Source organism: Ranitomeya imitator, chromosome 7, assembly GCF_032444005.1.
Source record: "Ranitomeya imitator isolate aRanImi1 chromosome 7, aRanImi1.pri, whole genome shotgun sequence".
Lineage (NCBI taxonomy): Eukaryota > Metazoa > Chordata > Amphibia > Anura > Dendrobatidae > Ranitomeya > Ranitomeya imitator.
The window spans coordinates 154,243,453-154,268,458 of NC_091288.1; the positions used below are offsets into that span (position 1 = coordinate 154,243,453).

A 25,006-nucleotide genomic window follows, 5' to 3' on the forward strand; every position below is an offset into this window, starting at 1 on the left:
AAAACTAAACATCGCGAGAAGGGAATGTGCAAGAGAAAGCTAATTTGCAGATGGGAGGTCGAAGAACCTAATGTATAATCGGATAGCGAGCAGGTTGTCCACATTTTGTTGTCATAGTCCATTGTGCTCAGTACTTACATTGTGAGGTGTATGGTCTGTTTAGACATGGGAGATATCCTGAATGAGCATTGCGATAGGAAGGGATTGGGCAATGGGCACAGAGTCAAAAAGCGACATCACAATTATGTACAATCTGTGGGGAGATGAGATACTTTAGAAATTGACATCCTATGGAATAAAGTTTGGATCTACTGGTTATAAAGATAGCACTGGTGGAGCAGGAACAAGTACAGTATGTCACATTGACAAGTTTTGTGTGTGTGTTTGGTTTCCTGTAGGTTACGGCTCTATGGTTTCCGGTAAGCTTTTCTCATTTCCCTTTTATTGCTCCTCCTTTTAGTTTCAAAGATCTGTGTTAATAATCCTCTGAGTCGTGATTGCTGGTTGAGAATTACACATCATCTCTCCATGCACAGGTGAAAACCAAACATAAGCAGCAGCTCTTCAATGTCTATCTACTGTCACCTGGCCGGACCTCTGCTGGATACAACATTTCCTATCAATTAAGAAGCTGCCAAGGGTAAGGTTAATTTTACTTTCTCTGTAAAGACAGCAAACATCAGACGTACTACATGATGCTCCACTAGTTATATAGTAGTAAATCCATATTGACATAACAGACTTTGGCTTTCTGGCTACATTTATAAGTTCTAGTTGCAGAATACCACATTCTCCTTCTAGTACCGGTGAACCTTAGTGCGTTAGTTATGATGTGTATGTTTTGTATGCAACACGTCTGTATGTTTATGTGCGGACTCATTGACTGAACGTTTTGTGGACATGAAGCAATGTCTAACCACTCTCAAGGGACTTTATAACTGTGCTGCTCAGCTGTCAAGTCACGTTGATTCACTTGCAGTAAGACTGAGCTTCCATCCATTGTTTATGTTGTGTTTGCCAAAAACTTAAGACTACAGATGTTACATGTGTGAATAAATGGCATGAATGAAGGTCTATCATCCCAAGGCCCTGATTCATAATTTGCAATTTCTTGAAGTCGCATTTCTTTTTTTGCCTTGTGGCATTCGCTGACTTATTTTTTTGCATCAAGTTCTTCAGTGTAGTTCATAAATTTGGCACAAAATCCAAAATGACTTTTGTTTTTGTCCTTAACTGTTTTTTTTTTTTTTGCTGCATATTGTGGCAAACCTTTGTAAAAGTCACACAATTGTCTAAAAAAAGGGGCAAATCAGTAACTCTATGAGAAACCTTAGGCAGGGACTGGAGTGAGATGTGTGAAAAAATGTGACATTTAGGAAATGTCGCATTTCATGAATCTGTCGAAAACATTTGGATAAGCAAAGATGTGGTGGAAAAATAAAAAAAGACTTAAAAAGTGTTGCAAATCGTACCGCGAATAAGACATAAATGGTAATGCCACTAAAAAGGAGCACATTACTTCAGAAAATTGCAGAAACAGCAATGATGATTTAGGGTCCCAGTGTTTTTACGATGTTTATTTTTGGGTTTTTCTTGCTTTTTTCTAAATAACATGTTTTAGTTCCTACATTTTTCATTGTGTTTATTTAGCTGTGTTTCTAACATTACAAGTGATGTAGATTTCTCTAAGAATTACATGATTTGCAATATTGGAAGCACTGTCCACACAAATATAACATGCTTTTTGAAGAGAAAAAATGCTACTAATGGAGGTTTAGAAGAGAATAATGCTACAAAATGACCAAATCAAAATGTACACATTAAATGCTTAGTTTTGGGGGAAACAAAAGCCACCATCAAAAAAAGTACATATAGTGAAAAAATGAAAAAGTAAAATTTAAAAAATGATTAAGAGCTAATGTAGCTCGAAAAGTGTCAACCGTTACGTTAACATGTTTTTTAAATTTAACTTTTTCATGTTTTAATCTACAAATAAATGTGATTTTTTAAATGAATTTTGCAGTTGCTGTATTTTCCACTTTTTTTCACCGTTCACTTGCTCAGGAAACCAGCCTGAAGCCTTCATGCACCGCACTCTCATTCCAAGCATTTCTCAACCCGGTGAGCTGATGTTGCTTCATTGTGTTTTTCTAGCTCCCCGTACAATATGATGTCCCCACAGTGCCACCAACAGATTATAATGGCTTTGACGGCCCCTAACATACAGTATATTGCCACCAACACACTATGATGCTCCCACAGTCCAGCCCACACACAATATAGTACCACCACAGTGTTACTAGCGCAGTATGATGTACCCATAGCCCTCCAAACAATGATGCTCCCACAGTCCCTCCACACAACATGATGCCCCACAACATGATTCCCCCAAGTGAGACCCAACACGGTACGATGGAATCCATACATTATGATGCCCTCATATTCACCATACCATACCATTTTCACCATGTATGATGGCCGCACACAGTATGATGTTCTCACATCCACACAGTGAACACCGAAATAGAAAAAATACAATTTTCAGCGCCAGAGTTTGCTTTTATGAAAAAGTAGACGTGTGCACAGCCGTAAAGAGGTGCCAGAGTAGGTTCCCACACCGTAGTATATAGCAAAAACTCGGCACTCAACTTAACGTAAGACAGGTGATTTAATGGTGTCCACAAAATAACAGAAACGTTTTGGTCCTACATCCGGACCTTCATCAGTCACAGTTGATAAATGTGAGGGAGCGAGTGAACCCACAGAATTGCTGATTGTGGAATGAGATCACACTTGTGTGTGAGCGCTGCCTGTATGTGGGCAGTATAGCCCCAAATGAAGTGATATACCTTAAATATCAGGACATAAGTGCCGTGCCTGTGTGGGACGCGGAATCCACCGCTAGTCCATGCAAAGAATTTGCTTTTATATCACCCGCAAAACGCACTAAAAATGATTGAAATGTCATATGTACCTCAAAATGGTATAAAAAAAAACACTCACACAGGTTCTTTGACTGAAAAACAAAGCAGAAAATTATGACAAAAAACACATTTTATTTTTATAAAGTCCCAAACTTTTTTTAGCCCCCAAAAATATTAAAAAAAAGGTTTAAGGATTCTGCCTGGAATCTGCCCAAATAAGTACTGCAAAAATGCCCCAGAAAATGAACATAGGGCATGACAATGTCAAAACAACATTGCTGTGCACACGTTTCGTCTTATGTCATGTCTTTTAAATCCTTCAGGGTTTAGAAACCCTGAAGTGGTTAAAAAACTGCACAGGGCACCTCAATGGGTTAAGGGGACAAAGGAAAGATGCATTTTTGTCTATTTGTCAGTGGACTTCTGGAGTGTGAAAAGCAGAAGTGCTTTGAAGCCTTGGAGAAACTGTGTCCATATGGCTTGCCAAACACTTTGTACCTTGAAGAAATGACAAAATGGACATTTTGGCGCTGATTTACTTCAGTGTGGGAAATTTCAATGTTAATTTTAAAGGGCAATGTTAGATTTTACAGGTGACAAGATTTAATATTAGTATATGTACTGTATATGTTAAATCTAGGACTAGATTAAAAAAATCGCTTCAAAGACTGCATCAAACTACCCTCTGAACATGGTTTTAGGTTTGTGGTGAAGCTGGTAGTCACACGCAATTAACTTTGATTAGAGTCTTGAAAAAATTCCACATCTACTATAATGATACATGTAAAACCATTTTCAAGAATTTTATTGAAATCTTCTGGTTGACTTAACCTGGGAGAATTCACTTCTGTCCTTGGCTCAAATCTAAATACAGCTCTGGCAAAAATTAAGAGACCACTGCAAAATGTTCAGTTTGTCTGATTTTTCTCTTTATATGTATATTTTTGAGTAAAATGTAAATTGTTCATTTATTTTATAAACTTCTGACAACATGTCTCCGAATTTCCAAGCAATAAATTTTGTATTTTTTTTTCTGAAAAGGAGAAATGGTCAAAATTAAAAAAAAAAAAGAAAAAAGAAAAACAGTGCTTTCAGACTTAAATAAAAGAAAACAAGTTTATAATCATTTAGAAACAACAATACTAACTCGGGAAAGTTCAGAAATCAATATTTTGTGGAATAACCATGATTTTTAATCACAGCTTTCATGCGTCTTGGCATGCTTTACACCAGTCTTTCACACTGCTCCTGGCACAAAAATGTAAGCAGTTCTTCTTTGTTTGATGGCTTGTGACTATCCATCATCCTCTTGATTACATTCCAGAAGTTTTCAATGGGGTTCAGGTGTGGATATTGGGCTGCCCATGACAGGGTGTTGATGTGGTGGTCTCTTAAATTTTACCAGAGCTGTATATACAGTACCTCAAATTGCTTCAAAAACTGTTTGTGTCTCTCCAGACTTATACGGCAATATTTGCTGAAAGGAAAAATCTTATACAAATATACACTTAGGAGCTGAGCAAAAATAGGAAAAACCTTTAAGGGTTTTCAGATAACACATATCTTCTGCATGGATTATTTAGTAGGATGGTTACATCTAGAGAAATTTTCTGCTAAAGTAGATAAATATTTAAATCCAAAGGAATCACATGTAGTTAACGGGAACAGGGCCAGATTGGCCATCTGGCAATTCTGGCAAATGCCAGAAGACCTGTCTGGTCATGGGCTGCCTTGTGTGCTATGTTGTTAACAGAATCGGCGTTCTCAAGACATCCATATTGTTAAGAGTTGTGACGGAGCACAAAGTCGCTGACTCCATCACATGCCACAGTAGGCCACGGGAATCATTAGAAATATTGGTCTTGTAGAAAATCTTCCTTTCCTCCATCCAGGGTAATATTAGTAATATATCCCATCTGGTTCATTGGGATGGGGACAAAATGGGCCTGTGTGATTTCAAATGCCAGGGCTGAATTTCAACCCCAGTCCGTACCTGAAAGGGAACCTGTCACCTGAATTTGGCAGGACTGGTTTTGGGTCATATGGGCGGAGTTTTCGGGTGTTTGATTCACCCTTTCCTTACCTGCTGGCTGCATGCTGGCCGCAATATTGGATTGAAGTTCATTCCCTGTCCTCCGTAGTACACACCTGCACAAGGCAATACCTAGTCAAACAATTAGTAAAAAAATTCTGACAACGCTGGTGGCAGAAGTCATAGATAGGGATGAGCGACCCGTGGATCTTTGGGTTCATCGGGTTTGGCCTAACTTAAGTTCAAAGCTCGGTTCGGCAACCAAAGTTGACCCCAAACTTGACTCCGAGCCCAATAGAAGTCAATGGAACCTGAATTTTGATGCTTTAAAATGGCTGTAAAATGGTCATAGTAAGGGCCAGGGGGCTGCAAAAGGAAGCAAAATGTGATTTAAGAGCAGGACAATTGCCCTGCAAACAAATGTGGATGGGGAAATGATTTAAAGTAACAATTCAAAAATGGACCCTGCAGCGGAGGCAGGCCTAAGCCTAACAGAGGCGCCGCATAGGCCTCCACACCCTCAACCCTCTCCCGAGTGACCCTGTGTATTGCCTTGATTGGTCTGTTTAACAAGGCAGGTCTAATGGTTCCAACCCTCCATGTGTCTGGGATGCAGTTACTGACAGCTAATCTGGTACAGGGGCGTGCTGAAGCTGTCAGTACTTTAACTGATAGCTCAGCCATCCTGTCTAGTACAGGGGTGTGCTGAGCTGTCAATGTGTTGATTGACAGCTTGACAAGTGTTCCTTATCCCAGGTGATTGCCATGCTACTTAACTGAGCTGTTTCTCCCAGACCTCTGCCAGATCTACAGTGGGTACGGAAAGTATTCAGACCCCTTTAAATTTTTCACACTTTGTTTCATGCAGCCATTTGGTAAATTCAAAAAGTTCATTTTTTTCTCATTAATATACTGTACACTCTGCACCCTATCTTGACTGAAAAAAACAGAATTGTAGAAATTTTTGCAAATTTATTAAAAAAGAAAAACTGAAATATCACATGGTCATAAGTATTCAGACTCTTTGCTCAGACACTCGTATTTAAGTCAGATGCTTAAATATGAGCAAAGGGTCTGAATACTTATGGCCAAGTGATATTTCAGTTTTTCTTTTTTAATAAATATGCAAAAATTACTACATTTCTGTTTTTTTTCCAGTCAAGATGGGGTGCAGAGTGTACATTAATGAGAAAAAAATGAATTTTTTTGAATTTATCAAATGGCTGCAATGAACCAAAGAGTGAAAAATTTAAAAGGGTCTAAATACTTTCCTTACCCACTGTATATTCAGCTAGTGAGCTGTGTGCTTCCATGCCTTAAGTTCAGTATGCTTGATCTTTTGTTGCCTGACCTTGGACTTCGTTCTGACCATCCATCTGTTTAAGCCTTTCTTCTCTGATCTGTTATCCTTCTGTAATTCTGACCTTGGAATGTTACCTGATTACGCTTTTGTCTCTTCCTTCTATTTATGACGTATCCTCCTGGCTTTTGACCTTGGACTCCTTGACTATTCTGACTCACGGCTTGGCCATTAGATGTGATTGGCATCACAGCAGGGTGGCCTTGGTGTCTTCTGGAGGCCATTCACCTCACTTTCCCCATGCAGGGGGTGTTTTCTGTACAACTGCCGCTTTTGGACCTGCCCGCACAGTGAGCCGCTCTCCCTGACTACAAGATCACCGTAAAAAACATGAATGTGTCAATGAATGTATGGAAAAAGCTATCAAGTTATGGACTGTGGAAGGTATGGATGTGACCATAATGAACACTCATTTCCACCAGATGACACCAGTATGAGAAAAGAAACAGAGCAAGATGGCAAAAAGCAAGAACTTGACTGCCACGTTCACATCCCGTATTTGATGCTATCCTCATTTTTTTAAGTGTTTTTTAGGCAAAGCATTCACACAGACGCTGTTGCAGATTACAAAAATAGTTTTTTACACACATTACATTCACAGACACAGATGCATAAGAGTCTAAAATTTTATTTTTACGTACAATGCTCCCACTGTCATGGGGGCAGATTACAGAAATTTGTTTTGGTGTGTAACGCAATCAACCCTGAGTAAATGCATGTGATATGCCATCCCTACTCTGCCAGCTAACCCTAAACAAATTGCAGATATGAGCAATATTATTAAAGAATAGAATATATTTAAATTGTCTTTGAAAGGAGTTTTGCTTGTATATGGCAGCACAAAGGTCTGTAACGCAATAAACCTTGAGTAGATGCCTGTAATAGAAAACCAAACCAGAAAAAACAAGGATCCCTAAAAAATAACTTTTAATCGTAGTAGTTAAAAATAGAAGACTTTATATATCATATATAATAAAAAAGTACACAGTGTACCTAAAGAATCCTATAACGGACTACAATAAATCCTGCCTGTCAGTGGAGGTTGGCACCCTAATAAACAGCGATTGGCGCCCCCACTCCTCGACGGCTCACCCTTTTAAATCCCTAAAAAGGCCTGAATACCAGAAAGCCTAGTGAGCCCTAAAGTACAATCCTATACTGTCAGCTACCTACCAGTGGAGGTTGGCACCCTAATTTTCTGCGGTAGGCGCCCCCCACTCCTCGGCGGCTGACCCTAGGGTCCCTCACAGTCCCTATAATAGGGATAGACAGAAGATAATGTCCCACATACACCTCCGATACCCGTGAAAAAACACAAAAAAATGGAAAAATGAAATACAAAAAAAGAAAAAAGAAAAATAAATTGCTATCACAGTTCTATACAGCAATATATGGTGGGTGTCATATATATGGTAGATGTCACATGACAATATATACCACCACAATAAATACCCTTACAGATAACTGGGTATAGCGGAGTGTAAAGATGTATCTTGTCCAAATTGGATCAATCTGACCAGCAAAAAATGCAAAAATAGACAGAATATGTGAGATGACAAAAAATGTGTATTAGTCACACTACTCCCAAATCATCATAATATTCAGCAAAAAATAAATGCTCAATGCCACCAGATAGTCTTTCAGCAAAAACACTGGATCCGCATCAATGTGTAATATTTTTATACCAGTAACAAGGCAGCATGTCATTTATCATGATAGGACAGATACTCCTAAAAACATGGATCCACCAGGTAATAAATGGAAAACCATAGTAGGCAAGTAGTTTTAGCATGTATATACACCTCTTTTACAATCCTCAGGGTACTTGAACACAATCGTTCTTACCACATAGACAGTATGCATAAAGATATGTAACCGCTATACTCATCTATTTGTTGAGGTGTATTATGCCCTTTCCAATTAGGCCCAGAAGTCCATGTGGGAAAATGGATGTCATCCTGACCATAGTCTGTCAATGCGTCCCCAGGTAATGCCCGACGCGTTTCCCCCCCATTTGGGGATGACAGGGGTTCATCAGGGGTTAGGCACCTACACAAAAATTGCAAGAGCTCTATTTTTTAGGGATCCTTGTTTTTTCTGGTTTGGTTTTCTATTGCTCTAGGGTTCCAAATTATTCAGTTGTTTGGTTTTCTTTAGATGCCTGTAATACCCCATTCCTACTCCGCCAGATAGCCCTAAATGAATTGCAGATAACAGCAAATTAGAATGAGACACTGTGATACACCCTGGTAGAAATGTAGAGGCGAGCCTCAGAAAACTATTTTTTAGCATTTCTACACCATGTTCCAAATTATTATGCAAATTGGATTTAAGTGTCATAAAGATTTAATTGTTTTGTTTTTCAAATAAACTCGTGGATGGTATTGTGTCTCAGGGCTCAATGGATCACTGAAATCAATCTTAAACACATGTGATAATTAGTTTTCCAGGTGATTCTAATGAAAGGAATAAATAACAAAAAACCTTGGGCATTTAAATGGAAATTTATTGTCCAATGTAGACCAATGAGGCAAATGCCACCATCATACAACAAAGAAAAAATACAGGATGACCCGATTGAAAGACAGATTAACTTTCGCAACGTTTCTGCACGAACATGCCTTTCTCAAGCTGAATCTGCTGTAGAAGGGGGGCAAATGTAATGGGACCTAGTCTCCTTTCATGCCTGAATGGTGTGGGGGCAGCCTAAAGACTGACAGTATGGATGAGCCGCATGATCGCGCTGCTAATCCCAATTGTGCGTTTTCCAATGCTACTAAAAGAGACCGCCATGCCTGCAGCATCGGAAAGGTGCAGAGACACTGAAGCTGCTGGATCCAGAGATCAGGACTATTCCAGATCAGCACTTTCAAACTCTAAACCAAATAATTTTCAAGCATGCATTCCTTGCCTAAGAAACTGGCCACCTATGATAGACTGCAGAGCTAGCCAGTAACTTGGATAACAAGCAGTAAACTATAGAATTGAAAATTACTGTTTTTACAAGCGCTCTGAAATTTTACAATTTAACGAGATACTAAAAACCCTTTAAGGCGGTTGTATACTTTGGACAATTCCTTTTTGTTGAAAGGGTTCCCTTCATTTAGCTGATCAAAAAATTCGGCCTTTGCTTTAGACCTTTAGATCAACTGTAATCTGTGGGGTAAACTGGGCAGCAGTTACCCTGCATCCTAAGGATAGGCCATCAGTGTTAGGGTATGTGCACATGTTGCAGATTTCCTGCAGATCCACAGTGTTTTTTTCCGCTCAGAAACGCTGCAGATCCGCAAACAATTTACAGTACAATGTAAATCAATGGCAAAAAAAAGTGCTGTGCTAATGGTGCAGACAAATCTGAACGGAAAACGCAGCAGATTCAAAAAAGGACCATGTCAATTGTTTTTGCCGATCTGCTGCATTTTTGCACCCATTCCATAATAGAAATCAGCAGGGGTAAAAATAGGAAGAAATCTGCAAAAAAATAATGCACAAAAAATGCGCAGATTGTGACCTGCGTTTTCTGCCAAGAAATGCAGAATCTGCACAGACCATTCCACAGTCAAATACGCAACGTGTGCATATAGCCTAAAAGTCCTAGAACGACAAGTCAGAGACATCAAGAAACACTACATGATAAGTTTCAAAATGTGGAATTGTGAACTGTGTTGTAATGGTGTCATGTAACCCCCAAAAAAAGTTTCATTCTTTTAGCAACTTTTCAGGAATTGCAGTAACCAGTACTTTTCGCAAGGAGATTCACTTTCTCTAAGGGCTTAAAGATCGAAACCGTAAAAATGAACAGTACAGGACTCGCCTATACTCGACAGTTGGTATAGGAAGTGCATATTCAGAATCTTTTCAGCATGCTTTTCATTACAGGGGTTTTCTGGTTTCAGAAAAATTGTGTCCTCAGGTGCAATTTGTTGTAAAGAAAAACAAACAAACTGCTCTTTACATACCCTTCCCGGGTCCAATGCGGAGGGTCAGCCTCTGCCCCGATCTCTCTTATTGGTTACAGTGCTGATGACTTGATGTTAGACTGCAGACACACAACACAACTAGGAGAGCAACGGAGACTCAGTGCTGGACCTGGGGAGGGTAAGTAATGCACATTTTTTTTGAAGAACAAACTGCCTCTGGGAACACAATCTCTTTGATATGGGAAGAACCCATTTAGGCATTTGTTAGAGAATCCAAGAAACCTAATCAGTGACATGGAGATAAATTTACTGGGGTAGAGGTCTCACCACCCCTGGTCTAAATGTAGTTGGAAAATAAATCACCATTTAGCCCATGTCTATAGTGAAGTTTGCTGTATCTTTTGTAACAAATAATGAAATACCAGTATAAGGCTACTTTCACACTTGAGTCGTTTGGCCTCCGTTGCAATGCTTTGTTTTGGGAAAAAAAAACGCATCCTGCAAATGTGCCCGCAGGATGCGTTTTTTTTTTCCATAGACTTGTATTGCTTACGGATCGCGACGTATGGTCGCACGTCACGTCCGTCGTGCACTGGATGCGTCGTGTTTTGGCGGACCGTCGGCACGAAAAAGCATTCAAGTGAACGTTTTTTCGTACGTCTGGTCCTGCATTTCCTACCGCGCATGCGCGGCCGGAACGCCACCCCCTCCTCCCCGGGACTTTAGATTGGGCAGCGGATGCGTTGAAAAACTGCATCCGATGCCCACGTTGTGCCGAATTTTCACAACGTCCGTCGGTACGTGACGGCCCCGTGCCGATGGAAGTGTGAAAGAAGCCTAAGCAGTTGTCTTTGCAGCTTTATTCACTAAGACTACTTTCACACTTGCATTGGTACGGGTCCGTCGCTAAGCGTCGGGCTGACGTACCGACGCACGTTGTGAAATTCGTGCACGACGTAGGCAGCGGATGCAGTTTTTCAACACATCCGCTGCCCATTCTGAAGTCCGGGGAGGAGGGGCGGAGTTCCGGCCGCACACGCGCGGTAGAAAATGGCGGACGCGACGTAGGAAAAAACGTTCCCTTGAACGTTTTTTCGTGACGACGGTCCGCCAAAACATGACGGATCCGTTGCACGACGGACATGACGTGTGGCCATCCGTCGCGATCCGTCGCTAATACAAGTCTATGGGAAAAAACGCATCCGGCAGGCACATTTGCAGGATCCATTTTTTACCCCAAACGACGGATTGCGACGGATGCCAATCGACGCAAGTGTGAAAGAAGCCTTAGGCTCCTTTCACACTAGCGTCGGAATCTCCCCGTCGCAATGCGTCGGGGAGAGATTCCGACGCTAGCGTTTGCTGCATTGCACAATGGGTGCAGCGGATGCATTTTTCCGGCGCATCCGCTGCCCCATTGTAAGGTGCGGGGAGGTGGGGGCGGAGTTCCGGCCGCACATGCGCGGTTGGAAAAAGCGGTCCGTCAGGAGAAAAAAACGTTAGACTACTTTCACACTAGCGTTTTCTGCAATCCGTCACAATGCGTCGTTTTGACGAAAAAACGCATCCTGCAAAAGTGCTTGCAGGATGCGTTTTTTCCCCATAGACTTACATTGATGACGCATTTGCGACGGATTGCCACACATCGCATCCATCGAGCGATGGATGCGTCGTGCTTTTGCGGACCGTCGGGAGAAAAAAACGCTACATGTAACGTTTTTTTCTCCTGACGGACCGCTTTTTCCGACCGCGCATGCGCGTCCGGAACTCCGCCCCCACCTCCCCGCACCTTACAATGGGGCAGCGGATGCGCCGGAAAAATGCATCTGCTGCACCCATTGTGCAATGCAGCAAACGCTAGCGTCGGAATCTCTCCCCGACGCATTGCGACGGGGAGATTCCGACGCTAGTGTGAAAGGAGCCTTACATGTAGCGTTTTTTTCTCCCGACGGTCCGCAAAAGCATGACGCATCCGTCGCTCGACGGATGCGACGTGTGGCAATCCGTCGCAAATGCGTCGTCAATGCAAGTCTATGGGGAAAAAACGCATCCTGCAAGCACTTTTGCAGGATGCGTTTTTTCTGCAAAACGACGCATTGTGATGGATTGCAGAAAACGCTAGTGTGAAAGTAGCCTTAGGCCTTTTTCATACTTCCGTCTTTAAGCTCCGGTCACAATCCGTCATTTTTTGAGAATGCAGGATCCTGCAAAAAAATTTGCAGGATCCTGCATTTTCTCATAGACTTGTATTAGTGACGGATGGCCATCCGCTTCATCCGTCTTTCACTGGATCCTGCATAAAAAAAATGGTCCCTCGGGCAGAGAAAACGTTCAGAAGAACGTTTTTCTGCACGTTGGAAAATCGGTCAGCGACTCAAAAGAGAAAGAGAGCGAGCGAGAGAGAATTTGCCTGACGGGAAATTCTTCCACGCATGCTCTCTTTGAAAAGGCGGGACCCGTCGCTGGATTCCTGCTTTTCACAGGCAGCGACGTCAGGCAAATTCTCTCTCGCTCGCTCTCTTTCTCTTTTTACTATTGATGCTGCCTATGCAGCATCAATAGTAACAAGATATAATGTTAAAAATAATTAAAAAAAATAAAAAATTGCAATATTCTCACCTACCGGCGTTTCCGTGCAGCGTCACCGATGTTCCCGGCAGCTAGCGTTACTTCCTAGTAATACATTGCGAAATCTCGCAAGAAGTCACGGTCTCGCGAGACCGCGACTTCTTGCGAGATTTCACAATATATTACTAGGAACGCTAGCTGCCGGGCGCGGAAAAGCCGATAGGTGAGAATACTGCGATTTTTAATTTTTTTTACCCTGGTTTGTGTTGTGTATGCGTTTTTGCAGTGGAAAACCACTGCGAAGACGCATACACAATAGGTGCACATAGCCTCGACGGGTCAGTCAGAAAGACTGGCCGAGTGCACACGTTTTCCACAGTCTGCACAGGATCCGTCATTTCAACGTCTTGACGGATCCTGTGCAGATTTGGAAGACGGAAGTGTGAAAGAAGCTTTACATGTTATCATGTAAAACAAAGCTCATTCTGTATACTTTATCTACTTCCTCTTCTAAACTTCATGTCACCATCTTTGTCTCTTGAGCCGGGCATACATATAAGATTGCAACTGACAGATCATAAAAGTGATCTGCCCATAAACATGCCAGACTACATTGACAGACCACGAACATTATTTTTCTATTAAAGCATACTATTCTTGGAGAGCAATTGTTCGGAATCTGCAGACATTCACTTCTGGTTTCACCATGACAGATCAGTGATCTCGCAGACAGTAGTAGTCAGCAGCTGGCCATTGCAATAATTGTAAAACATGAGCAGCCAAGATGTTTAAAATCGCATCATATCACGATACCTACATTATTAATGATATTTTACTAGATCTGACCCGCACAGTGCAAAAACAAAAGTCTGCATGGAATCCATGTCGAAATAAAACCTTTTTACTTCTGACCGCCTGAGATATAAATACATGATAGGAAAGGTACAACGCAGGACTCTTATAAATTAAAAAAAAAAATGAACCGGTATCGCACTCACACCCGGAGAAATTTTTTAAAATTTATGGAAATATATTAAAATCTACTGAGCTGTTTGCAGTTTTAATAAAATCAATGGATCATTGATGTTTCCAATTTCCATTTCTCGCTATTTGAATATTATACATCTATTTATTTTGCATATCAGTCAACTTTCTCTTCCCGGCAAATGAAAAATTGATTACCATACACTGCTTCTAAGTCTGATAGTTGGCCAAATGTGCCGCTTCTTCCTCTTTTAGTCAAGTGACTGCTATGAATAGCTTTCTGCTGTATGCTATTCAGTTCTTAAAGGGAAGTGATACTCTATTGCTTTTTTTTTTTTTTTACTGTAGTGTGTCACAAAAGAAATCATTGTAAAAGAAATCAATGGAAACACAGATACAGTGGATATAATCATGGATGATACACAGGCAAACAAATACCAGGCATAGTGGACCAATGGGTGGAAGAAGGAAGATGCCTCAAGACTGTGTCTGTAATCCACCGAGTATTAAATTTAGTGCAAAAATTCTAGAATCCTCTAGTGAGTACATCCCCTTTAGGCTGTGGACCCACAGTCAGAAATAATAGCGTTTTGGATGCAGCATCTAAAACCCTGCATTCTACATACAACAGACAGAAAAAAGAGGAGAGAACCGAAATTGTGGTCATTGATGTGAATACAAATATTATTTATTGAATCAAATATACAGTGGTGATGCAACAAAGTGCTGGAAAGAAGGTGCATATCAATAAATCCATATTGTATAAAATGCATATAAAAACAGTATATAACGTTTATGCAAACAAAATCGAAATATAAACAAATCTCAAGGGAATACCATGTGATATAAAGGATTTATCATATATGCAAATATGAGACAAATTGTGTTAAATCACAAAAATCCTAAAAGACATTGAACTGCAAAAAAAGTGTTGCGAAATTGCACAACGGTTATTTGTAATGTGATATATGTCTATATGTTCGAGGTATCAGAATTACACATACACTTGGTAAAATCAATTCTAGTAAAGTGCATGTGCAACTATGTATATATATAATGCTGATTAAGTAAGTGTTAGGGAAACATTCTATAGTTAACATCAGCTGAAATGTATTTCTATAATAAAGTGCATGTGCAAAATAATACCTCTGTCATATATGTACAAATGCAGCATGTTAACTGATTATGGTTCAGAGACCAAACATAGCTCTTAAGCATATATCAAATGAATTGCCGGAATTGATGGATAAGTGATGCAGGTTGCAGTAACATGCGCCACCCCTATGCACGTTTCAGCGTTCTGCACCTCTACGGGAGCACAACAAACACATCCATGAGACCTATATTCCTGTCCCACTTTTCAAGGGGGTGCGGAACACCACTGTTGAAGCCAGAACAGTATGAGCAAGTTGTGGGTTGGATGGCAGATAATGCTTCTAGTCTGTTTCCCAGCACCAACCTGTCTTCCACACGGTCCAGTCTCACTACCCTAGAGTCTAGACCACATAATCCTGATCCTCCTTCCTCCCAGGAGACAAGTAACCTCATACTTGGACATTTCGAGGAGCTCTTTACCTTTCCATTTATGGCTTTTTCTGGCCTCTCACCGTGCAATATTCAACAGGGACATGAGGAGATTGTGTGCCGTGATGCCCAAATATATATATTTTTTAATTCTTTATTTATTATTTTAACAAAAGATACATACAACACTCATCACAATATGTCTTGCAAGGAGAAAATGTTCGTAGTACAAATGAGGTTGTGCATTTGTATAATCAAGTATCAATTGAACCAAACAAAACAAAACAATCGAACAGGTGTCACTGTTCGAACAGCAAAGGCGTAAGACCAACATATGCGTACCAAATTTAGGCTGAATATCAAATTATAATAAACCTTTTGAAATCAAAATAGGAATAATAAGTTTGTTTACTGAGGCTGAAATAGGGGGAGGAGACTCTGTCACACTGGTATAGATGGTAATCATTTCTTAGGCTATCCAAAACACTGAAGAATACAAAAGAAAAATTTAAAGGTACCTTCACACTAAGCGACGCTGCAGCGATACGACAACGATGTCGATCGCTTTTGGTCGCTGGAGAGCTGTCACACAGACAGCTCTCCAGCGACCAACGATGCCGAAGTCCCCGGGTAACCAGGGTAAACATCGGGTTACTAAGCGCAGGGCCGCGCTTAGTAACCCGATGTTTACCCTGGTTACCAGCGTAAACTAAAAAAAAACAAACACTACATACTTACCTACCGCAGTCTGTCCCCGGCGCTCTGCTTCTCTGCACTCCTCCTGCACTGGCTGTGAGCACAGCGGCTGGAAAGCACAGCGGTGACGTCACCGCTCTGCTTTCCGGCTGACCGACGCTCACAGCCAGTGCAGGAGGAGTGCAGAGAAGCTGAGCGCCGGGGACAGACAGCTGAAGGTAAGTATGTAGTGTTTGTTTTTTTTACTTTTATGCTGGTAACCAGGGTAAACATCGGGTTACTAAGTGCGGCCCTGCGCTTAGTAACCCGATGTTTACCCTGGTTACCAGTGAAGACATCGCTGGATCGGTGTCACACACGCCGATCCAGCGATGTCTGTAGGGAGTCCAGCGACGAAATAAAGTTCTGGACTTTCCTCAGGGACCAACGATCTCCCAGCAGGGGCCTGATCGTTGGTCGCTGTCACACAGAACGATTTCCTTAACGATATCGTTGCTACGTCACAAAAAGCAACTATATCGTTAACGATATCGTTATGTGTGAAGGTACCTTAAGTCAGACAATGCTCTGATTTTGTCCAATCCAGTTGGACCAAGGGGACCAGATCTTTAGGAAACGGTCGTGAGAGAGCGTTTTCCAGCTTGTCAATTCTTCCAGACAAAAAATATCCCTAACCTTCTCAATCCAATTCCCCAGAGATGGTGGGGTTGTTGATGCCCAAATATTTGAGCAGCCACAGTTAGAAGAAGCCGACGGTGGTGAATAGCAATTACTGTCTCAATTGATGAATGATAACACTGGTCAACGCAATTTTTCTGGCAAAAGGTTTTAAAACATATTTTAAGTTAATTTCGGCTGCTGATTACGAATATGAACTCCGTTTTTGGCTATCACATCAGGATTTCGAGATATTTTAAATTTTTGATGAAAATTACTCCTAATGTTTTATGATAAAAACACATGATTTTGTATATTTTTAATGAAGGAATAACTGATTACAAAGTCTATGTACAGCAAATCAAATATAGTTACAGAATTAAACTACAAAATATAAAAACACATATATATGGCACACAGATGAATGACAAATTGCAGTTATTTGAACTTTCTTTTCTTGGCTGATCTGTGATGTACAGCTTCTGGGTTGTCTCTCATCAAGCTCCAGCCATAGTCAGCCATCATATGTGAGTCCCACCGGCCTTGATATCGTTCTTCCATTGTTTTAATGTCCTGATGAAAACGCTCCCCTTGTTCCTCGCTCACATCCCCAAGGTTCTCTGGAAAAAAGTCCAAATGGCTGTGTAAATAGTGAATCTTGATACTCATTCTACATCCAAGATTTTGCAGACTCATTAGTAGCTCTTCCACAATCTCTTCATAGTTGTCTGCTTTCTTATTCCCTAGAAAATTCTGCACCACATTGCAAAATGCATTCCAAGCTCTTTCTTCTGCCTCATTCATTGATGTGATAAAATTTGTGTCTCTCATAACTGTTCTTATTTGAGGTCCATCAAATATTCCAGCCTTTTTCTTCTCATCACCAAGACCAGGAAAAGTTTAACATATATAGTTAAAGCATTCTCCACTGTGATTGAGAGCTTTGACGAACTGCTTCATCAATCCAAGTTTTATGTGTAAGGGAGGAAAGACAATGTCCTTCCTATCCACTAGAGGATTATGGATGACATTCTTATTGCCAGATGCCAAACTCTGTCGCTGAGGCCATTCAGTTTTCACCCAATGCTCTGCTGTAGCTCTACTGTCCCAGTAGCACAGAAAACAAGGGTGTTATCATAACAAATGGGAATTATGCATGTTCAAAGAAAACAAAGATATTCTCCCATTTATTGGGAGACTAAATGAAAACTAAATTTACCTTAGTGAACCGTATAAGCCGGCACTTTTCATACACTACTTATATTTATCGTGGAATTGTTGAAAATGGGCTATATACCTGTTGCGCAAAAACGTGATGTGATAGAAAAATTATAAGATCAGATTTGAATTCAGCACCCTCAAATTAGTCTAAAACTGTTCTTAAAGTCCATGCCAGAAAATTTTTGTTTTGTTTTGTAGACCAGTGTAATGAGACACACTCGTCAACAAGTCATATTAAGACAAAAAGGCAGGAGGTAGACCAGAGTGAGGAAGTGGAGATGTGGTGGATGAGGAAGTCACTGGCCTAACCTGGCAAGGTGGCATGCAGAGCAAGCACAGCAGCACAGAGAGGCAGGGATAGGCAGCGCCGCAATCGGCAGGAAGAAGGAGTGGGGCTGACAAAGGGAGAAGGCAGTCTACTGTTCCTCAGAGCACCCACACGTGGCCAGATCCCAGGCCAAGGGTTAGGTGATCCCCAGTCTGGCTCATTTTTACAGACAGTACGGAAAACAATAGAATGGTCATGTGCACCCCCTGTAACCACCACCAGCTTGCTCATGCACATGTTATCCACGCACATGACTAGGTGGGTGGAATGCCTGGGCCCACAATCAGTGTCTGCAGGTGCCACCACTGCCTTTTCACTTGTGTACGAGCATGCCAATCCCCTGTCCAGGTTGCAACCACCATCAGCAACCACGTCTACTTCCTTGTCCCTACCACAGGGTTTGGAATGAAAGAAGAAATACGCAGCCACCCACCCACACTAAACAACCACATTTCCAGAATGTTTGCCATGGAAATGTGGACATTTAGGCTTTTTGAAACCAAGGCATTCTGCAACCTCATGGTGGCATCTATCCCTCAGTACTCGGTTCCCAGCTGCCACTATTTCTCCCGTAAAGCCGTTCCTGCCTTACACCAGTACATGTCCCCATCCACTGACCAACGCAGTTGCTGGGAAGGTCCACTTAACCACCGACATGTGGACAAGTGGTTTTGGCCAGGGACGCTATGTTTCCCTGACAGCACACAGGGTGAGTCGCACCCTGAGACAGCACACGTGACCGACGCCTAGCATTGTGGGCCCAAGTTCCATCAGGGTTTCCCCCTCCTACTACGCATGTTCCTGCACCCCTTCCTCCGCCTCATCCTCCACCTCAGAATTATGGTCCATATCAGTCACAAGCTGCAAGCACTGCCTCTTTAAAGCAGCACTGCCTCTTTAAGCTCTGCTTAAACTCATATCTTTAGCTGACAAACAGCACAACATGGCAGAGTTGTTGAAAGAACTAATAAATGAGACAGATCTGTGGCTCTCTTCGCTGAACCTACAATCAGGCATGGTCGTTTGTGATAATGGGTGTAACCTGGTGGCGGCTCTGAAGCTTGGCAAGTTGGCACTTGTACCATACCTGATTCACATGCTCAAGTTAGTGGATCAGCACTTTCTGAAAATTTACCCCGATTTGTCTGGGCTACTTGTGAAGGTAAGCCCCTTGTGTGCTCATTTCCACAAGTTACCTACAGCTGCCACCGGTCTAGTATTTCTGCAGCAGCGCTTGCAACTACCACCTCACTGACTGGTTTGCAACCTGCCCACACCCTGGAACTCCACATTGCACATGTTGGCAAGGCTTTGTGAGCAGCTGAGGGCAGTAGTTGAATACGAGCTACATCATGCCCGTTGGTTTTCTGCTCAGCCTCCACACATAACAACCGACGAGTGAGTTTGGATCTGTGCACTTCTCCAAAATGTCAAGGAATCAACCAAGATGGTGAGCCGTCATGACAGCATAATCAGCATGATCCTCCCGCTTGTGTGTCTACTCAAACGCTCGCTGATCATAATGGAAGAGCAAGCTTGGTGACAGAGGAAGTAGACTGGGTGATACTACTTAGCCATGCCTCATCTCATCTTTTCAACTTGGATTATGTGATAATAAGGAGGAGAAGGCTGAGAAGGAGGAGGAACAGGAAAGGGTTATCTGCGTTGGGTTGCCTGAGCTACACAGGGTACTACCAACACCAGCTTCATGTCTGTTCAGCATGGTTGGCCTGAAGAGGAGGAGAAGATGGAGCATCCTCCTCCTGGTGAGGACAAGAAAGTCTTTACTGTTGGGAGTCCGTCAAGAATGGCAGACTTTATGTCCCACTGCCATTCACATGACCCTCACGTTATACACATTTTGGCACCACCGATTACTGGTTGTTTACCCTTCTCGACCCACGCTACAAGGAGAATTTTCCATCTGACCTTGCTGTGGCGGAGAGGGCTACTAAAATGGTGCAATACCAGAAGGCCTTAGTTGAAGAATTGGTCAAAGAAATCCCACCTGAGAACGCTGGAGGCAGAGGTCAGAGTTCTTTGGACAACCAAATAGTAGAGAGAAGGGAGACACACAACAGAGGCAGGGGAGCACTATCAAAAGTCTGAGACAATTTCCTTAGACCCTCCAAGTGCTCAGGGCCTGATTTGAGGGGTACTCTGTCAAGGAGACAAAAGTTAATGAAGATGGAGAAGGAATACCTAGCCGACTATCAGCGTCCTCTTTGATTCCTCTGTGCCGTACAACTATTGGACTTTTTTCTTCCTGTTCCACACCCCCTGCTGAAGATGTTTTAAATCGTCACAATAAAAATCTAATTTTAGAAACAGTGAGTGCCACCCTTTTTTCTCTTCAGTATATGGATTTATGCAATTGCTTACAGGGTTTGGCACCCGTGAATCCGAAAGGGAGGTGTGTTTGATGTGGTAATCACACACAGTGGATATTTGGGCTCAAGTGTTGCAGCGGTGCAGGATTCTTTCCTCTATAGTATAGATTGCACCATTATCCCAGCAATCAGGAATCTGGGAAGTAGAGGAGCAGTGTGCTCCTCAAGATAGAAAAATGACTAAAAGTATAAAAAAGGATTGATAGTGACATAAAAAGTTGTTGAGGTTTGTACTAATCTATTTCATATTAGTTAAGGTACAGGTGATATTGTATGAAATCATTGTGAGGCTGTAGAGAGCACAAGCAGCCATACATTTTTCATTTGAAAGAGTTTTGCAGGACTGAACTATCCATTGGGTAAGTTATCAATATAAGATTATTGGAGGCTTGACAGTCTGCACTCCAGTGATCAGTGTACTGTGGCTTGTAAAAGTTTGTGCACCCCTGGTCAAAATTACTGTTATTGTGAACAGTTATTATTAAAGTTATAGATAACACATTTCCCTTGCATTTTAGGCCCAAAAATTATATATATATATATATATACAGTACAGACCAAAAGTTTGGACACACCCTCTCATTTAAAGATTTTTCTGTATTTTCATGACTATGGAAATTGTACATTCACACTGAAGGCATCAAAACTATGAATTAACACATGTGGAATTATATACTTAACATAAAAGTGTGAAACAACTGAAATTATGTCTTATACTCTAGGTTCTTCAAAGTAGCCACCTTTTGCTTTGATGAATGCTTTGCACACTCTTGGCATTCTCTTGATGAGCTTCAAGAGGTAGTCACCAGGAATGGTTTTCACTTCACAGGTGTGCCCTGTCAGGTTTAATAAGTGGGATTTCTTGCCTTATAAATGGGGTTGGGACCATCAGTTGTGTTGTGCAGAAGTCTGGTGGATACACAGCTGATAGTTCTACTGAATAGACTGTGTAAGATTGCTCTCACTAAGTGTATTGGGGGACACTCACTTGGCGCGGGATTAACGTAGTCAGGCACAATTATTTTGCTTAAACACAGTCTATACGGTTTATTAAAGTGTCATAAACCGGGTTGTGCACAGTTCACATTATACATTTCATCAAACACAATAGGCACCAACTGGTGATAATAACTTGCAGCTTTGTTTTAAACATTTCATTTACGGCTTTGTTTCACGGACACTAAACATGCTGGACCTTTCACTTCGCCCAGTTACCATGGGTGTCTGTACGCCGTACTCTTCACCAATGTCCCAAGTCACATACAGCGCATATGACACTGGGTCGCGGTCTCTAAACACGCCGAACCTCACTCCGTTCAGTCACCGTGGGAGACCACACAGTTCATAGAACATTACAAGCACCAACAGTCTGTATAGGTACCTGACTGGAGCTCCTACTCCACCTGCTGACTCCTTGTCAGTCTCTGGAAAAGCTGCCTCACAGAGATCACAAACTTTAGGAGCATTCCACGGCTACTTCTAGTGTTGTGTTGAGCTTAGGGACTGCGGTCAGTACAGCTACCACTTCCTTCAGAGCTCGTTCCATGTTGCTCCTAGACCACCGTATCATAACAGTACAAGTGGCCAAAAATGAATTAAATGCATCTCAAAAGAAGGAAAAGAAAGTTCTGAACCATTTTTTTTTCTGTGCTCTAGTTTGTCTTTTTTTCTTTTCATTTCCTCTTGATATCTGGGTGGTTCAGGATATATGCTTTGGCATGGATGTTCAGGGTTTGTTTTCTCGTGTGGATCAACTTGCTGCAAGAGTACAGAGTATCCAGGACTATGTTGTCCAGACTCCGGCTTTAGAGCCCAGAATTCCTACTCCTGATTTGTTTTTTGGGGACAGATCCAAGTTTTTGAACTTTAAAAATAACTGCAAATTGTTTTTTGCTTTGAAACCCCATTCTTCTGGTGATCCCATTCAGCAAGTAAAAATCATCATATCCTTGCTGCGTGATGACCCTCAAGACTGGGGTTTTTCTCTTGAAACAGGGGATCCGGCATTATTGAATGTAGATGCATTTTTTCAAGCGCTCAGATTATTGTATGATGAACCTAATTCTGTGGATCATGCGGAAAAAACCCTGTTGGCCTTGTGTCAAGGTCAGTAAGCGGCAGAGTTATACTGCCAGAAATTTAGAAAATGGTCTGTGCTCACTAAATGGAATGAAGAGGCTCTGGCTGCTATTTTCAGAAAAGGTCTTTCTGAAACCCTTAAAGATGTTATGGTGGGCTTTCCTACGCCTGCCGGTTTGAGCGAATCTATGTCTCTAGCCATTCAGATTGATCGGCGTCTGCGCGAGCGCAAAGCTGTGCACCATATGGCAGTATCCTCTGAGCAAAGTCCTGAACCTATGCAATGTGATAGGATTTTGACTAGAATAGAACGGCAGGAAATCAGATGTCAGAATAGGCTGTGTTTTTACTGTGGTGACTCGGCTCATGTTATCTCTGATTGCCCTAAGCGTACTAAGAGAGTCGCTAGGTCTGTTACCATTAGTACTATACAGCCTAAATTTCTCTTATCTGTGACCCTGATTTGCTCATTGTCGTCCTTTTCTGTCATGGCATTTGTGGATTCAGGCGCTGCCCTGAACTTAATGGACTTAGAATTCGCCAGGCGCTGTGGTTTTTCCTTGCAGCCTTTGCAGAGCCCTATTCCTTTGAGGGGCATTGATGCTACACCCTTGGCCAAGGATAAACCTCAGTACTGGACACAGATGACTATGTACATGGCTCCTGCACATCAGGAAGATTGCCGTTTTCTGGTGTCGCATAACCTGCATGATGTTGTTGTACTGGCATTTCCATGGTTACAGGAACATAATCCGGTGCTGGATTGGAAAACTATGTCGGTGACTAGTTGGGGTTGTCGAGGAGTGCATAGTGACGTTCCTTTGATGTCAATTTCCTCTTCCTCCTCTTCTGAGGTCCCTGAGTTTTTGTCGGATTTCCAGGATGTATTTGATGAGCCCAAGTCCAATTCCCTTCCTCCGCACAGGGACTGTGATTGTGCTATTAACTTGATTCCTGGTTGTAAGTTCCCTAAGGGCCGACTTTTCAATCTGTCTGTGCCAGAGCATGCCGCCATGCGGAGCTATGTTAAGGAATCTTTGGAGAAAGGGCATATTCGGCCCTCTTCGTCACCATTGGGAGCGGGTTTCTTTTTTGTTGCTAAGAAGGATGGCTCCTTGAGACCCTGTATTGATTATCGTCTTCTTAATAAGATCACGGTCAAATTCCAATACCCCTTGACTTTGCTTACTGATTTGTTTGCTCAGATTAAGGGGGCTAGTTGGTTTACTAAGATTGACCTCCGAGGGGCATATAATCTTGTTCGTATTAAACAGGGTGACGAATGGAAAACTGCATTTAATACGCCCGAAGGCCATTTTGAATACCTTGTGATGCCATTTGGGCTCTCTAATGCTCCATCTGTGTTCCAGTCTTTCATGCATGATATTTTCCGCAATTATCTTGATAAATTCATGGTCGTATATTTGGATGATATTTTGATTTTTTCCGATGATTGGGAGTCTCATGTGAAGCAGGTCAGGATGGTGTTCCAGATCCTTCGTGATAATGCTTTATTTGTGAAGGGGTCTAAGTGCCTATTCGGAGTTCAGAAGGTCTCTTTTTTGGGTTTTATTTTTTCTCCCTCGTCTATAGAAATGGATCCTGTTAAGGTCCAAGCTATTCATGACTGAATCCAACCCACATCTGTGAAGGGTCTTCAAAAATTTTTGGGTTTTGCCAATTTCTATCGCCGTTTCATTGCCAACTTTTCCAGTGTGGTTAAGCCCCTTACTGATTTGACGAAGAAAGGCGCTGATGTGGAGAATTGGTCCTCTGCGGCTGTTGAGGCCTTTCAGGAGCTTAAACGCCTATTTACTTCTGCCCCTGTGTTGCGTCAACCGGATGTTTCTCTTCCTTTTCAGGTTGAGGTCGACGCTTCTGAGATTGGGGCAGGGGCCGTTTTGTCTCAGAGGGAGTCTGATGGTTCTTTGATGAAACCGTGTGCTTTTTTTCCCAGAAAGTTTTCGCCTGCGGAACGCAATTATGATGTCGGCAATCGGGAGTTGTTGGCTATGAAGTGGGCGTTTGAGGAGTGGCGACATTGGCTTGAGGGAGCTAAACACCGTGTTGTGGTCCTGACCGATCATAAGAATCTGATTTACCTCGAGTCGGCCAAGCAGCTGAATCCTAGACAGGCTCGATGGTCCCTGTTTTTCTCCCGTTTTGATTTTGTGGTCTCGTATCTTCCGGGATCTAAGAATGTTAAGGCTGATGCCCTCTCTAGGAGTTTTTCGCCTGATTCTCCTGGAGTCCTTGAGCCGGTTGGCATTCTTAAGGAGGGGGTGATTCTTTCTGTTATCTCCCCTGATTTGCAGCGGGTGCT

At 42.1% G+C, this 25,006-nt stretch overlaps 1 protein-coding gene across 1 annotated transcript in view; it reads left to right on the forward strand.

The window, feature by feature from the left end:
• The first annotated feature begins 490 nt into the window (after window positions 1-490).
• Window positions 491-25,006, forward strand: part of CARD11 (caspase recruitment domain family member 11) — a 214,293-nt gene continuing 189,777 nt past the window's right edge. Inside the window, exon 1 of the mRNA XM_069733924.1 lies at window positions 491-640. The gene's annotated coding sequence lies outside the window, so the exon portion shown is untranslated. The remainder of the gene's footprint in view (window positions 641-25,006) is intronic.